This window comes from Somniosus microcephalus, chromosome 4, assembly GCF_052327205.1.
Source record: "Somniosus microcephalus isolate GS21.2 chromosome 4, FLI_Smic_1.0, whole genome shotgun sequence".
NCBI classification, from domain to species: domain Eukaryota; kingdom Metazoa; phylum Chordata; class Chondrichthyes; order Squaliformes; family Somniosidae; genus Somniosus; species Somniosus microcephalus.
In genome coordinates, this window is record NC_140990.1 from 344,149,880 (window position 1) to 344,166,909 (window position 17,030).

A 17,030-nucleotide genomic window follows, 5' to 3' on the forward strand; every position below is an offset into this window, starting at 1 on the left:
ACTGAGTTGCGGGGGGGGGCGGGGGAGGACTGAGTTGCGGGGGGCGGGGGAGGACTGAGTTGTGGGTTGGAGGAGGACTGAGTTGCGGGGGGGGCGGGGGAGGACTGAGTTTGGGGGGGGGCGGGGGAGGACTGAGTTGCGGGGGGGCGGGGGAGGACTGAGTTGCGGGGGGGGGCGGGGGAGGACTGAGTTGCGGGGGGGACGGGGGAGGACTGAGTTGCGGGGGGGGCGGCGGGGGAGGACTGAGTTGCGGGGGGGGGGGCGGGGGAGGACTGAGTTGCGGGGGGGGCGGGGGAGGACTGAGTTGCGGGGGGGCGGGGGAGGACTGAGTTGCGGGGGCGGGGGAGGACTGAGTTGCGGGGGGGCGGGGGAGGACTGAGTTGCGGGGGGGGCGGGGGAGGACTGATTTGCTGGGGGGGTGGGGGAGGACTGAGTTGCGGGGGGGCGGGGGAGGACTGAGTTGCGGGGGGGCGGGGGAGGACTGAGTTGCGGGGGGGCGGGGGAGGACTGAGTTGCGGGGGGGGGAGGACTGAGTTGCGGGGGGGGGAGGACTGAGTTGCGGGGGGGGGCGGGGGAGGACTGAGTTGCTGGGGGGGGGCGGGGGAGGACTGAGTTGCGGAGGGGGGGGCGGGGCGGGGGAGGACTGAGTTGCGGTGGGGGGGGTGGAAGTTTGCCGCACCATGTCCTTATTTTGGTGGCTGAGGCACTGCTTGCTCAAGCCCACATCCTCCGCGCTGTGACTCAGAGAGGAGCGACTGGTCGGATGTCATTCGCCTCCTTAAATCTCACCACCCCTGCACCTGTGCGGCTGGATGAGCTGTGTGCTACAGTTAAATTGCTGATATTTTAATGAAAAAATGTTTGACTATTTGGCCAAAATGCTAACTGGGAGTGAATGGGAGAACAGCAAGAAGGGCATTGGGGTAATGGAGTCTCGAGGTACGAGGGTACGAGTGGGAGATGGGGCAAAGGCAGGTGATGTTCCAGAGCTAGAAGTAAGTGGCCTTTGTGATGGAGAAGGTATTGGGACTGAAGGACAGGTTAAATAGGACACTGAGGATGTGGAGAGAGCAACTCAGCCTGTGAAAGTGGCCGTGACGTGAAAGAAAATTGCACAAGAAGCACTTGTGGTGGTGCGGGAGAGGAAAACTGGATTTCAGTTAATATAGCTGAAAACACAGAGGTACTGGAGTGGATTATAAAGGGGGGAGAGGGAGAGGGTGATGGAGGGAGAGAGAGAGAGTGATGGAGGGAGAGAGAGAGGGTGATGGAGGGAGAGAGAGAGAGTGATGGAGGGAGAGAGAGAGAGTGATGGAGGGAGAGAGAGAGAGTGATGGAGGGAGAGAGAGTGATGGAGGGAGAGAGAGAGAGTGATGGAGGGAGAGGGAGAGGGTGATGGAGGGAGAGAGAGAGAGTGATGAAGGGAGGGAGAGAGGGTGATGGAGGGAGAGTGAGAGAGTGATGGAGGGAGAGAGAGAGAGTGATGGAGGGAGAGAGAGAGAGTGATGGAGGGAGAGAGAGAGGGTGATGGAGGGAGAGAGAGAGTGTGATGGAGGGAGAGAGAGAGTGATGGAGGGAGAGAGAGGAGAGTGATGGAGGGAGAGAGAGAGGGTGATGGAGGGAGAGAGAGAGAGTGATGGAGGGAGAAAGAGAGAGTGATGGAGGGAGAGAGACAGAGTGATGGAGGGAGAGAGAGAGGGTGATGGAGGGAGAGAGAGAGAGTGATGGAGGGAGAGAGAGAGAGTGATGGAGGGAGAGAGAGAGAGTGATGGAGGGAGAGAGAGAGAGAGTGATGGAGGGAGAGAGTGATGGAAGGAGAGAGAGAGAGTGATGGAGGGAGAGAGAGAGGGTGATGGAGGGAGAGAAAGAGGGTGATGGAGGGAGAGAGAGAGAGTGATGGAAGGAGAGAGAGAGAGTGATGGAGGGAGAGAGAGAGTGTGATGGAGGGAGAGAGAGAGAGTGATGGAGGGAGAGAGAGAGGGAGATGGAGAGAGAGAGAGAGAGTGATGGAGGGAGAGAGAGAGAGTGATGGAGGGAGAGAGAGAGTGATGGAGGGAGAGAGAGAGGGTGATGGAGGGAGAGAGAGAGGGTGATGGAGGGAGAGAGAGAGGGTGATGGAGGGAGAGAGAGAGAGTGATGGAGGGAGAGAGAGAGGGTGATGGATGGAGAGAGAGAGAGTGATGGAGGAGAGAGAGAGGGTGATGGAGGGAGAGAGAGAGTGAGGGAGGGAGAGAGAGAGAGTGAGGGAGGGAGAGAGAGAGGGTGATGGAGGGAGAGAGAGAGAGAGAGATGGAGGGAGAGAGAGGGTGATGGAGGGAGAGAGAGGGTGACGGAGGGAGAGAAAGAGAGGTGATGGAGGGAGAGAGAGAGAGGGTGATGGAGGGAGAGAGAGGGTGATGGAGGGAGAGAGAGGGTGATGGAGGGAGAGAAAGAGAGGGTGATGGAGGGAGAGAGAGGTTGATGGAGGGAGAGAGAGAGAGTGATGGAGGGAGAGGGAGAGGGTGAAGGAGGGAGAGAGAGGGTGATGGAGGGAGAGAGAGAGAGTGATGCAGGGAGAGAGAGAGTGATGGAGGGAGAGAGAGAGAGTGATGGAGGTAGAGAGAGAGAGTGATGGAGAGAGAGAGAGAGGGTGATGAAGGGAGAGAGAGAGAGTGATGCAGGGAGAGAGAGAGTGATGGCGGGAGAGAGAGAGAGTGATGGAGGGAGAGAGAGAGGGTGATGGAGGGAGAGAGAGAAAGTGATGGAGGGAGAGAGAGAGTGATGGAGGGAGAGAGAGAGGGTGATGGAGGGAGAGAGAGAGAGTGATGCAGGGAGAGAGAGAGTGATGGAGGGAGAGAGAGAGAATGATGGAGGGAGAGAGAGAGAATGATGGAGAGAGAGAGAGAGGGTGATGGAGGGAGAGAGAGAGATTGATGGAGGGAGAGAGAGAGGGTGATGGAGGGTGAGAGAGAGAGAGTGATGGCGGGAGAGAGAGAGAGTGATGGAGGGAGAGAGAGAGAGTGATGGAGGGAGAGAGTGATGGAGGGAGAGAGAGAGGGAGATGGAGAGAGAGAGAGAGAGTGATGGAGGGAGAGAGAGGGAGTGATGGAGGGAGAGAGAGAGTGATGGAGGAGAGAGAGAGGGTGATGGAGGGAGAGAGAGAGGGTGATGGAGGGGGAGAGAGAGGGTGATGGAGGGAGAGAGAGAGAGTGATGGAGGGAGAGAGAGAGGGTGATGGATGGAGAGAGAGAGAGTGATGGAGGGAGAGAGAGAGGGTGATGGAGGGAGAGAGAGAGGGTGATGGAGGGAGAGAGAGAGTGAGGGAGGGAGAGAGAGAGAGTGAGGGAGAGAGAGAGAGTGAGGAGGGAGGAGAGAGAGAGAGAGAGGAGGAGAGAGAGGGTGATGGAGGGAGAGAGAGGGTGACGGAGGGAGAGAAAGAGAGGTGATGGAGGGAGAGAGAGAGGGTGATGGAGGGAGAGAGAGGGTGATGGAGGGAGAGAGAGTGATGGAGGGAGAGAGAGAGAGCGATGGAGGGAGAGGGAGAGGGTGATGGAGGGAGAGAGAGAGGGTGATGGAGGGAGAGTGAGAGAGTGATGGAGGGAGAGGGAGAGGGTGATGGAGGGAGAGAGAGAGAGTGATGCAGGGGAGAGAGAGAGTGATGGAGGGAGAGAGAGAGAGTGATGGAGGTAGAGAGAGAGTGTGGAGAGAGAGAGAGAGGGTGATGGAGGGAGAGAGAGAGAGTGATGCAGGGAGAGAGAGAGTGATGGAGGGAGAGAGAGAGAGTGATGGAGGTAGAGAGAGAGAGTGATGGAGAGAGAGAGAGAGGGTGATGGAGGGAGAGAGAGAGAGTGATGCAGGGAGAGAGAGAGTGATGGAGGGAGAGAGAGAGAGTGATGGAGGGAGAGAGAGAGGGTGATGGAGGGAGAGAGAGAAAGTGATGGAGGGAGAGAGAGAGTGATGGAGGAGAGAGAGAGGGTGATGGAGGGAGAGAGAGAGAGTGATGCAGGGAGAGATAGAGTGATGGAGGGAGAGAGAGAGAATGATGGAGGTAGAGAGAGAGAGGGTGATGGAGGGAGAGAGAGAGAGTGATGCAGGGAGAGAGAGATTGATGGAGGGAGAGAGAGAGGGTGATGGAGGGAGAGAGAGAGAGTGATGCAGGGAGAGAGAGAGTGATGGAGGGAGAGAGAGAGGTGATGGAGGGAGAGAGAGAGGGTGATGGAGGGAGAGAGAGAGAGAGTGATGGCGGGAGAGAGAGAGAGTGATGGAGAGAGAGATAGAGAGTGATGGAGGGAGAGAGAGAGGGTGATGGAGGGAGAGAGAGAGAGAGTGATGGAGGGAGAGAGAGAGGGTGATGGAGGGAGAGAGAGAGAGTGATTGGAGGGAGAGAGAGACGGTGATGGAGGGAGAGAGTGAGTGATGGAGGGAGAGAGAGAGAGAGTGATGGCAGGAGAGAGAGAGTGATGGAGAGAGAGAGAGAGAGTGATGGAGGGAGAGAGAGAGGGTGATGGAGGGAGAGAGAGAGAGAGTGCTGGAGGGAGAGCGAGAGGGTGATGGAGGGAGAGAGAGAGACTGATGGAGGGAGAGAGAGAGAGTGATAGAGGGAGAGAGAGAGAGTGATGGAGGGAGAGAGAGTGATGGAGGGAGAGAGAGAGAGTGATGGAGGGAGAGGAGAGAGGGTGATGGAGGGAGGAGAGAGAGTGATGGAGGGAGAGAGAGAGGGTGATGGAGGGAGAGTGAGAGAGTGATGGAGGAGAGAGAGAGAGTGATGGAGGGAGAGAGAGAGAGTAGTGATGGAGGGAGAGAGAGAGAGTGATGGAGGGAGGGAGAGAGAGTGATGGAGGGAGAGAGAGAGAGTGATGGAGGGAGAGAGAGAGAGAGATGGAGGGAGAGAGAGAGGGTGATGGAGGGAGAGAGAGAGAGTGATGGAGGGAGAGAGAGAGTGATGGAGGGAGAGAGAGAGAGTGATGGAGGGAGAGAGAGAGAGAGTGATGGAGGGAGAGAGAGAGAGTGATGGAAGGAGAGAGAGAGTGATGGAGGGAGAGAGAGAAGGTGATGGAGGGAGAGAGAGAGGGTGATGGAGGGAGAGAGAGAGAGTGATGGAAGGAGAGAGAGTGATGGAGGGAGAGAGAGAGTGATGGAGGGTGAGAGAGGAGTGATGGAGGTAGAGAGAGAGATTGATGGAGAGAGAGAGAGAGGGTGATGAAGGGAGAGAGAGAGAGTGATGGAGGGAGAGAGAGAGGGTGATGAAGGTGAGAGAGAGAGTGATGGAGGGAGAGAGAGGGTGATGGAGGGAGAGAGAGGGTGATGGAGGGAGAGAAAGAGAGGGTGATGGAGGGAGAGAGAGAGGGTGATGGAGGGAGAGAGAGAGAGTGATGGAAGGAGAGAGAGAGTGATGGAGGGAGAGAGAGAGGGTGATGGAGGGAGAGAGAGGGTGATGGAGGGAGAGAGAGGGTGATGGAGGGAGAGAAAGAGAGGGTGATGGAGGGAGAGAGAGGGTGATGGAGGGAGAGAGAGAGAGTGATGGAGGGAGAGGGAGAGGGTGATGGAGGGAGAGAGAGGGTGATGCAGGGAGAGAGAGAGTGATGGAGGGAGAGAGACAGATTGATGGAGGTAGAGAGAGAGAGTGATGGAGAGAGAGAGAGAGGGTGATGAAGGGAGAGAGAGAGAGTGATGCAGGGAGAGAGAGAGTGATGGAGGGAGAGAGAGAGAGTGATGGAAGGAGAGAGAGAGTGATGGAGGGAGAGAGAGAAGGTGATGGAGGGAGAGAGAGAGGGTGATGGAGGGAGAGAGAGAGAGTGATGGAAGGAGAGAGAGAGAGTGATGGAGGGAGAGAGAGAGTGATGGAGGGTGAGAGAGAGAGTGATGGAGGTAGAGAGAGAGATTGATGGAGAGAGAGAGAGAGGGTGATGAAGGGAGAGAGAGAGAGTGATGGAGGGAGAGAGAGAGGGTGATGAAGGGAGAGAGAGAGAGTGATGGAGGGAGAGAGAGAGTGATGGAGGGAGAGAGAGGGTGATGGAGGGAGAGAGAGGGTGATGGAGGGAGAGAAAGAGAGGGTGATGGAGGGAGAGAGAGAGGGTGATGGAGGGAGAGAGAGAGAGTGATGGAAGGAGAGAGAGAGAGTGATGGAGGGAGAGAGAGAGGGTGATGGAGGGAGAGAGAGGATGATGGAGGGAGAGAGAGGGTGATGGAGGGAGAGAAAGAGAGGGTGATGGAGGGAGAGAGAGGGTGATGGAGGGAGAGAGAGAGAGTGATGGAGGGAGAGGGAGAGGGTGATGGAGGGAGAGAGAGGGTGATGCAGGGAGAGAGAGAGTGATGGAGGGAGAGAGACAGATTGATGGAGGTAGAGAGAGAGAGTGATGGAGAGAGAGAGAGAGAGGGTGATGAAGGGAGAGAGAGAGAGTGATGCAGGGAGAGAGAGAGTGATGGAGGGAGAGAGAGAGAGTGATGGAGGGAGAGAGAGAGGGTGATGGAGGGAGAGAGAGAAAGTGATGGAGGGAGAGAGAGAGTGATGGAGGGAGAGAGAGAGGGTGATGGAGGGAGAGAGAGAGAGTGATGCAGGGAGAGAGAGAGTGATGGAGGGAGAGAGAGAGAATGATGGAGGTAGAGAGAGAGAATGATGGAGAGAGAGAGAGAGGGTGATGGAGGGAGAGAGAGAGAGTGATGCAGAGGGAGAGAGAGTGATGGAGGGAGAGAGAGAGAGTGATGGAGGGAGAGAGAGAGGGTGATGGAGGGTGAGAGAGAGAGAGTGATGGCGGGAGAGAGAGAGAGTGATGGAGGGAGAGAGAGAGAGTGATGGAGGGAGAGAGAGAGTGATGGAGGGAGAGAGAGAGGGAGATGGAGAGAGAGAGAGAGTGATGGAGGGAGAGAGAGAGAGTGATGGAGGGAGAGAGAATGATGGAGGGAGAGAGAGAGGGTGATGGAGGGAGAGAGAGAGGGTGATGGAGGGAGAGAGAGAGGGTGATGGAGGGAGAGAGAGAGAGTGATGGAGGGAGAGAGAGAGGGTGATGGATGGAGAGAGAGAGAGTGATGGAGGGAGAGAGAGAGGGTGATGGAGGGAGAGAGAGAGTGAGGGAGGGAGAGAGAGAGAGTGAGGGAGGGAGAGAGAGAGGGTGGTGGAGGGAGAGAGAGAGAGAGATGGAGGGAGAGAGAGAGTGATGGATGGAGAGAGAGAAAGTGATGGAGGGAGAGAGAGAGGGTGATGGAGGGAGAGAGAGAGTGAGGGAGGGAGAGAGAGAGAGTGAGGGAGGGAGAGAGAGAGGGTGATGGAGGGAGAGAGAGAGAGAGATGGAGGGAGAGAGAGGGTGATGGAGGGAGAGAGAGGGTGACGGAGGGAGAGAAAGAGAGGTGATGGAGGGAGAGAGAGAGGGTGATGGAGGGAGAGAGAGGGTGATGGAGGGAGAGAGAGTGATGGAGGGAGAGAGAGAGAGCGATGGAGGGAGAGGGAGAGGGTGATGGAGGGAGAGAGAGAGGGTGATGGAGGGAGAGTGAGAGAGTGATGGAGGGAGAGGGAGAGGGTGATGGAGGGAGAGAGAGAGAGTGATGCAGGGAGAGAGAGAGTGATGGAGGGAGAGAGAGAGAGTGATGGAGGTAGAGAGAGAGAGTGATGGAGAGAGAGAGAGAGGGTGATGGAGGGAGAGAGAGAGAGTGATGCAGGGAGAGAGAGAGTGATGGAGGGAGAGAGAGAGAGTGATGGAGGTAGAGAGAGAGAGTGATGGAGAGAGAGAGAGAGAGACCGTTTGGATACCAGGGAAGCCCGGAGAGAGCGTTGGGAGCTGAGAGCTGAGAGCGCGAAATTTGAATGAAGGGAAACGGCTGAAAGGAGAAAAGGAGCAAAGAGAGGAGACGGAGCGAGAGAGCGTGAGAGAGAAAGGAGAAAAGGAGCAAAGTGAGAGAGAGACCGAGCGACCCGGCACCAGGACACCGAGAGCCCGGAGACACCCAGGACACAGCCCGGCTCACCGAGACCGAGAGGCCAGCCCAGAGACACAGTAAGGCCCGGGGACAGAGAGAGAGAGAGTGAGGTCGCGGGAACAGAGAGAGAGAGAACCCGGGAACAGAGAGAGAGATCCCGACAACAGAGAGGACATCGGAGCGGGAGGGAGCGAGAGAGCGTGAGAGAGAGAGAGGAGAGGAAACACCAGCTGGAGAGAAAAAGCTGGAGAGAGAGAGAAACAGAGGCCTGAACCGCGAGACCGGAGACCGGGAGGAGCAGCCCGAACCAGGACAATAAATAAGAGGCCTGGGGAGGGTGAACCGAGAACGCGAGGCCCAGAGACCGCAGGATCGGAGACCGGGAGGAGCGGCCCGAACCGGGAAAACAAGTAAGAGGCCTGGGGAGGGTGAACCCGAGACCGCGAGACCCAGAGACCGCGGGAACGGAGACCGGGAGACCAGGGCAGAAAACAGCCTGGTCAGTCAAAAAACCCGGGGGCCTGAGACCGACACGACGACACGAGGAGATCCGCCCAGAGAGCGGAAAGCGAATGAGTCCGGGGCACGGAGAGTGGACGAGTTTGGAACACGGAGAGAGAGAGCGAGTCCGAGACCCGGAGAGCGAGTGAGAGAGTCGGAAGAGAAAAAAAAAAAAAACCGGAGAAATAAGTTTTACCTAATTCTACCTAAGTCTCATTTTAGTTAAAGTTAGTTCGGAAAAAGTTTAATTTAATTTAAATTTAGTTCGAAAAAACCTGAAAAAAAGAACAACAAACCCGCGAGGAAAAGGAATAGAAACCCGAGAGAAACGATAAACTACCCGAACCAAGATCCTGTGAGAGAAAGAGAAAGAGAAACCTTTAAGAACAGCTATATCAAAGATGAATCCCTGAAAAACTCCCAATTTTGGACCTAAAAGTGGGCTAAGGTGGAACACGACACAAAAAAGAGGAAAAAAAGATATCTATCTGAGACAAAAAAACAAACGACTACAATGAGCAGGGAAATGATATATCCTGAGCAATGCACAAAAAATAAAGAAAAGGAAAAATACAAGTACACAACACTAAAAAATAACCCAGAGATCCTCTACGTGGACTATACCACACACAAAGGGACTAAGCTGAAGAACAACCTCATATTCTACACCGAATACGTCACCTCCTGGAAGGAGACTTTACAAAAACACTACACATACGTCTCCAGTGAAGGTATTGGCAGTGGAGGCAGACTGAAAATATGTAAAGATGGAAACCTAGATAAAGATGACCCCCTGCTAACCATAAGCTACTACAACAAAAATAGAAAGATCATGATACAGGGGAATGTGGAAAATCTGGACTCCTTCGAAAAGGAATTCCCCCAGTTGAAAACTAAGGCAGACACAAAGAAGACCAATGGACAGGAAGCAAAAGAGAGTCGAACAGAGGATGATGAGAACCAAGTGGAGGAAGAAGAAGAGAGACCAGCAGAGGAAAACACCTCCCTGTCCATCTCCACCCCCCCCACACCTCTCAACGAAAACAAAATGATGAGAGAGAATCTGTCCAAACTAGAACTTGATTTCAACGAATACAGAGAAACACTGGCCAAGAATCTGAAGGAGGAATTCAAACAGCTAAAAAAGACCATAGAGGAGCAAAGAAATGAGATCAAAGAACTCCGTAATCAACTAAACAAAACGAAGGAAACCGTAGAAAGGCTCAGCAGGCAACACAAACCTCTTAAGGTCCAAAAACCTGAGGACACAAAAACAACACACACAAGGACACAGAACCCGCCAGATGCCACCCCACACGACGACACACCGAAAGCCACAAACCCCGCTCCAACCAGCCCTCAGTCGAATCATGCCCAGACTACTGCTACCCAGTCCTCACACACAGGAACACAAAAACCGACAGATACCCCCCCAAACGAGGACACACCGAAAGCCCCAAACCCCGCTCCTGCCACACAACATATCCCAGAAACCCAGCCAACAACCAGCCATCAGTCGAGTCCCACCCAGACTACTGTTACCCAGTCTGAAAAACCAGCCCCTCAGGCGGTCCTGCTTACCGACTCCAACGGAAAGTTCCTGGACCCCCAGAGGCTGTTCCCAGACCATCAAGTCCTGAAAAAATGGTGCAGCAACACAGACCAAGCAATGAAGATCCTGAACAAAAAATCCCTTGGAAGCCCCAAATGGATTGTGATCCACACAGGCACGAACGACCTACGCACCCTACAGGGAGGCACTGCTAGGGCGGTGAGCAGGATGGCGGAAAAGGCCAGCAGGGAATTCCCTGAGGCGCGGATCGTGATCTCCACACTACTGCCCAGAAAGGACACCCCAGCCTATATAATCCACAACACCAACAGGGAGATCGACACGAGATGTTCTGTCCTCCCCAACGTCTCCCTGGCCCATCATCCAAACATCAACACAAGGGACCTCTATGACGAAATACATCTACTCAAACAGCGGATGTGGGTCTTCGCAAGAAACCTCATAAACACTGCCAAAAGACGCAGCCCTCCCACCCCCTCTACCATTGGGAGCCCAAACAGGACCACCAAGATCCCCCACCCCCCATTACAAAACCAACAACAGAACCGTGCTTTTATACCTGACCCAAGACCCCCCTCTAGACCACAGACTGTAGACCAAGAACTGAGAAAGATCATGACGATGCTGAACAGCCTGATAGAAAGCCGGAGAAATTATTAATATTGTTATTTATCATTATCATTATTGTTATCTTATCAGTATTATTACTATTATTAGATAGATATATGTGCATGCCTCATGAAATTTATACTAAATCACCATTTAGCATTATAGAAAATAGTGTTTCCACACTCATCCCACAAAATAGGTCCATTCTATTTCGTTTTATTGAACTATATAAATGCGTTCTTTCCACATAAGCTGCTGGAATATCCAGGGCCTCCGCTCCTCAACTTTTGGGATGAAGAGTACAGACCCTGAATTCCTAAAAGCTATAAAAGACATTGATATAATTGTGTTAACAGAAACATGGTGCCAAAAGGACGTGCCGACCCACTGTCCCCCAATGTACCATGAAATCATTGTGCCCTCAGTAAAGAACACTAAAACACGCAAGGGCAGAACCTCCGGGGGAATATTGGTGTGGTATAAGGGAGAACTGGACAAACACATCTCACCGGTAAAACAGGGAAAATCACACGTATGGTTAAAACTAGATAAAAATATAGGAATAGCAAAAAAAGATGTTTACTTATGTGCGATCTACATACCTCCAATAGAATCGCCATATTTCGAAGAGGAGTTATTTGATACTCTCCACATGGAAATCAGCCATTTCCAGGCCCAAGGAAAGGTGATAATATGTGGGGACCTAAATGCAAGGACCGGTTGTGAACCTGACTTCATAGACCCACAGGGAAACAACCATGTGTTTGGCCAGACCCCTTTAGATGTCACACCAGCCATCGCAAATCGGAACAACCTTGATCGCGAAATAAATAAAAGCGGTAGGGAGGTAGTGCAACTCTGCCGAGCCTTAGGCCTGTACATAGTTAACGGTAGGTTCAGAGGGGACTCCCTAGGGAGACTCACATACTCCTCAAATCTTGGGTCTAGTGTGGTGGACTATACAATCACTGACCTGGACCCCTGCGATATCAACTCATTCACTGTCAGGCAGCAATCCCCCCTCTCAGACCATAACCAAATAAATATGTACCTTAAACTTTCTGCCCAAACTACAGACATGAAAAAGGAACCCAGTAAGCTCCATAAAATAAACCAGACATACAGATGGGCCCCAGACAGTGGAGAAAAATTCATCACAGCACTAAAGTCACCTGATCTCACAAGTAAAATATCAAAATTTAAAGAAAACCCATACGAGATCACCAGAGATGGTGTAAACATGGCCATAGAGGATATAAATATGATCTTCCATGAGGCAGCTGTAAAAGCCGACCTTGTGAAACAGAAGAGGAAGCGTCACAAAAGACAAAATAAAAATAAGAAATGGTTTGACCACGAATGCAAAAATGCCAGAAAAGATCTGAGAAAAATATCAAACCAAAAGCATCGCCAACCAAACAATCCGGACCTACGTACTAGATACAATGAAACCCTCAAAAGATATAAACACACCATTAGGAACAAAACACAAAACTATACCCACAAAATACTCGAAGAAATTGAAAACTCCACCAATCCAAAACAATTCTGGGAAATGTGGAATAACCTGAGTACAACACAATTGCAAGCATTACCAATCCAAGATGGCGACATCTGGAGAACACATTTTGAAAACCTCTACAAAGACATCCCAATAAACGAAACAAACCCAAGTCAACATCAGGTCACAGAAAAACTCCACACATTAGAAGCAACAATTAAAGACAACCAAAACCCTCTAGACTCCCCAATCACATGGAAAGAACTGGCCACAAAAACAAAATCTCTCCACCTAAAGAAAGCCTGTGGCCCAGACAACATCAAAAATGAAATGCTCAAGTTCAGCAATATGGAGATGCAGGGTGCGGTACTCAAATTATTCAACATCATATTACGTTCAGGCTGTTTTCCCGATATCTGGTGCCAAGGACTAATCTCCCCCATATATAAAAGTGGAAACAAATCAGACCCAAATAACTACCGCGGCATCTGTGTCAACAGTTGTCTAGGGAAGTTATTCTGCAGTATTCTAAATAGTAGATTACTTGATTTTCTTAACAAACATAATATCCTCAGAAAAAACCAAATAGGCTTTCTTCCAAAACACCGCACCGCCGACCATATCTATACCCTTCACACCCTCATTGAAAAACATATACACCAAACAAAAAATGGGAAAATATTCGCCTGTTTCATCGACTTCAAGAAAGCCTTTGACTCTATATGGCACGAAGGGCTCTATTATAAACTTCTTCAATGTGGAATAGGGGGCAAAGTCTATGACCTTATTAAATCAATGTATCTGAAAAACAAATGCGGGGTCAAAATTGGAGACAAACGCACCGATTTCTTCACCCAGAGAAGAGGCGTCCGGCAGGGCTGCAATTTGAGCCCGACCCTGTTCAACATATACATAAATGAATTAGCAGACATGCTGGAGCAAAGCGAGTCACCAGGTCTCCGTCTCCTGGATGGAGAAGTGAAATCCCTGTTCTATGCGGACGACCTGGTTCTGCTGTCTCCCACAGAACAGGGATTACAGCAACAACTAGACCTACTCGACAAATACTGCCAAAATTGGGCTCTAACAGTAAATCTAAAGAAAACCAACATCATGATTTTTCAAAAAAGGCCCAGATGTCAGGAAAACAAATACCAGTTTACCCTCAGTGATACCACTATAGGACACACTATGAGCTACACCTACCTTGGTCTAACTATTACAGCATCAGGGAGCTTCAGCATAGCAGTGAATGCACTAAAAGAAAAAGCCCGAAGAGCCCTATATGCAATAAAAAGAAAATTCTACAACATCCAAATCCCAATCAAAATCTGGCTCAAAATATTTGACAGCATAATCCTGCCCATTGCACTGTACGGTAGTGAAGTATGGGGCCCGCTAAATCACCAAAGCTACACTAAATGGGAAAAACACACAATAGAAGCCCTACATGCAGAATTCTGCCGAAGCATCCTTCGCACCCAAAGAAAAACGCCAACAAATGCATGCAGAGCCGAACTAGGCAGATACCCACTGATAATAAACATCCAAAAACGAGCACTAAACTTCCTAAATCACCTCAAATCTAGCTCCCCAGACACCCTTCATTTCAAAGCCTTTCAGACCCAAGAGCTAAACCCGGAAAAGAGTCCCCTGAGTCAGCTGCTACGGAAACTAAGTACTCAGCCGGACCCTGACCAGCCCCAGACCAACACAGCCGTCCAAACACCAATCCGAGTGAACCAAATCATTAAAAAATGCAAAGAAACCTACCTGGAACATTGGAACAAAATAACCGAAAGCCAAAGCAGATTAGAATGTTAACGGGCCCTAAAAAGAGAATATAAACTGGCAGGCTACCTCACGACCATCAGAGACACAAAACAGAGACAGACCCTCACCAGGTACAGACTAAGCGACCACCAACTGGAAATTGAAAAAGGCAGATACAAGAAATCCTGGCAGCCTAGAGAGAATAGAATATGCGATCAATGCCTGGCTGGCGAGGTTGAAACAGAAATGCATTTCCTCCTAAAATGCGAAAAATTCAACACATCAAGAAACATATTATTCAACAAGCTAAGCCAAACAACCCCAGATTTCAAGGAATTGGATGATCTGTCAAAATTGAGATTAGTCCTAGGAGAAGGAGACAGACCCTACATTGGGGCCAAATATGTAACAACATGTCACAACCTGAGGACTGTTTAAAATTAAGACTGTTTAAAATTAATATTGAACGTACCAAATGAAGGACAAAGACTGTTTAAAATTAATATTGTTTAAAAGTAATATTGTATGTACCCAACAAATGTCAAATCGATTGACACCTACAGAATGTTGGAAAACTGTACCTTTTTGCTATGTAAGCTTTGGCAATATGGTTCTCTGTAAACTTTCATGCCAATAAAGCATTTTAATTGGAATTGGAATTGGAATTGGGTGATGGAGGGAGAGAGAGAGAGTGATGCAGGGAGAGAGAGAGTGATGGAGGGAGAGAGAGAGAGTGATGGAGGGAGAGAGAGAGGGTGATGGAGGGAGAGAGAGAAAGTGATGGAGGGAGAGAGAGAGTGATGGAGGGAGAGAGAGAGGGTGATGGAGGGAGAGAGAGAGAGTGATGCAGGGAGAGATAGAGTGATGGAGGGAGAGAGAGAGAATGATGGAGGTAGAGAGAGAGAGGGTGATGGAGGGAGAGAGAGAGAGTGATGCAGGGAGAGAGTGATGGAGGGTGAGAGAGAGGGTGATGGAGGGAGAGAGAGAGAGTGATGCAGGGAGAGAGAGAGTGATGGAGGGAGAGAGAGAGAGTGATGGAGGGAGAGAGAGAGGGTGATGGAGGGAGAGAGAGAGAGAGTGATGGCGGGAGAGAGAGAGAGTGATGGAGAGAGAGAGAGAGAGTGATGGAGGGAGAGAGGGTGATGGAGGTAGAGAGAGAGAGAGTGATGGAGGGAGAGAGAGAGGGTGATGGAGGGAGAGAGAGAGAGTGATGGAGGGAGAGAGAGAGAGTGATGGAGGGAGAGAGAGAGGGTGATGGAGGGAGAGAGTGAGTGATGGAGGGAGAGAGAGAGAGTGATGGCAGGAGAGAGAGAGAGTGATGGCAGGAGAGAGAGAGAGTGATGGAGAGAGAGAGAGAGAGTGATGGAGGGAGAGAGAGAGGGTGATGGAGGGAGAGAGAGAGAGAGTGATGGAGGGAGAGAGAGAGGGTGATGGAGGGAGAGAGAGAGACTGATGGAGGGAGAGAGAGAGAGTGATGGAGGGAGAGAGAGAGAGTGATGGAGGGAGAGAGAGTGATGGAGGGAGAGAGAGAGTGATGGAGGGAGAGGGAGAGGGTGATGGAGGGAGAGAGAGAGAGTGATGGAGGGAGAGAGAGGGTGATGGAGGGAGAGTGAGAGAGTGATGGAGGGAGAGAGAGAGAGTGATGGAGGGAGAGAGAGAGAGAGTGATGGAGGGAGAGAGAGAGAGTGATGGAGGGAGGGAGAGAGAGTGATGGAGGGAGAGAGAAGAGTGATGGAGGGAGAGAGAGAGAGTGATGGAGGGAGAGAGAGAGAGTGATGGAGGGAGAGAGAGTGATGGAGGGAGAGAGAGAGAGTGATGGAGGGAGAGAGAGAGGGTGATGGAGGGAGAGAGAGAGAGTGATGGAGGGAGAGAGAGAGAGTGATGGAGGGAGAGAGAGAGAGTGATGGAGGGAGAGAGAGAGAGAGTGATGGAGGGAGAGAGAGAGAGTGATGGAAGGAGAGAGAGAGTGATGGAGGGAGAGAGAGAGGTGATGGAGGGAGAGAGAGAGGGTGATGGAGGGAGAGAGAGAGAGTGATGGAAGGAGAGAGAGAGAGTGATGGAGGGAGAGAGAGAGTGATAGAGGGTGAGAGAGAGAGTGATGGAGGTAGAGAGAGAGAGTGATGGAGAGAGAGAGAGAGGTGATGAAGGAGAGAGAGAGAGAGAGTGATGGAGGGAGAGAGAGAGGGTGATGAGGGAGAGAGAGGGTGATGGAGGGAGAGAGAGAGGTGATGGAGGGAGAGAGAAGAGAGGGTGATGGAAGGGAGAGAGAGAGGGTGATGGAGGGAGAGAGAGAGAGTGATGGAAGGAGAGAGAGAGAGTGATGGAGGAGAGAGAGAGGGTGATGGAGGGAGAGAGAGGGTGATGGAGGGAGAGAGAGGGTGATGGAGGGAGAGAAGAGAGGGTGATGGAGGGAAGAGAGAGGGTGATGGAGGGAGAGAGAGAGAGTGATGGAGGGAGAGGGAGAGGGTGATGGAGGGAGAGAGAGGGTGATGCAGGGAGAGAGAGAGTGATGGAGGGAGAGAGACAGATTGATGGAGGTAGAGATGAGAGAGGTGATGAGGGAGAGAGAGAGAGGTGATGAGGAGAGAGAGAGAGTGATGAGAGAGAAGAGAGAGTGATGGAGGGAGAGAGAGAGTGATGGAGGGAGAGAGAGAGGGTGATGGAGGGAGAGAGAGAGAGTGATGCAGGGAGAGAGAGAGTGATGGAGGGAGAGAGAGAGAATGATGGAGGTAGAGAGAGAGAATGATGGGAGAGAGAGAGGTGATGGAGGGAGAGAGAGAGAGTGAGGAGAGAGGAGAGAGAGTGATGGAGGGAGAGAGAGAGAGTGATGGAGGGAGAGAGAGAGGGTGATGGAGGGTGAGAGAGAGAGAGTGATGGCGGAGAGAGAGAGAGAGTGTGGAGGGAGAGAGAGAGGTGATGGAGGGAGAGAGAGGTGATGGAGGGAGAGAGAGAGGGTGATGGTGAGGAGAGAGAGAGAGTGATGGGAGGGAGAGAGAGAGGGTGATGGAGGGAGAGAGAGGAGTGATGGAGGGAGAGAGAGAGAGGGTGAGGAGGGAGAGTGAGGTGAGGGAGGGAGAGAGAGAGTGTGATGGAGGGAGAGAGAGAGAGTGATGGAGGGAGAGAGTGAGAGGGTGAGGGATGGAGAGAGAGAGAGTGATGGAGGGATGAGAGAGAGTGAGAGGG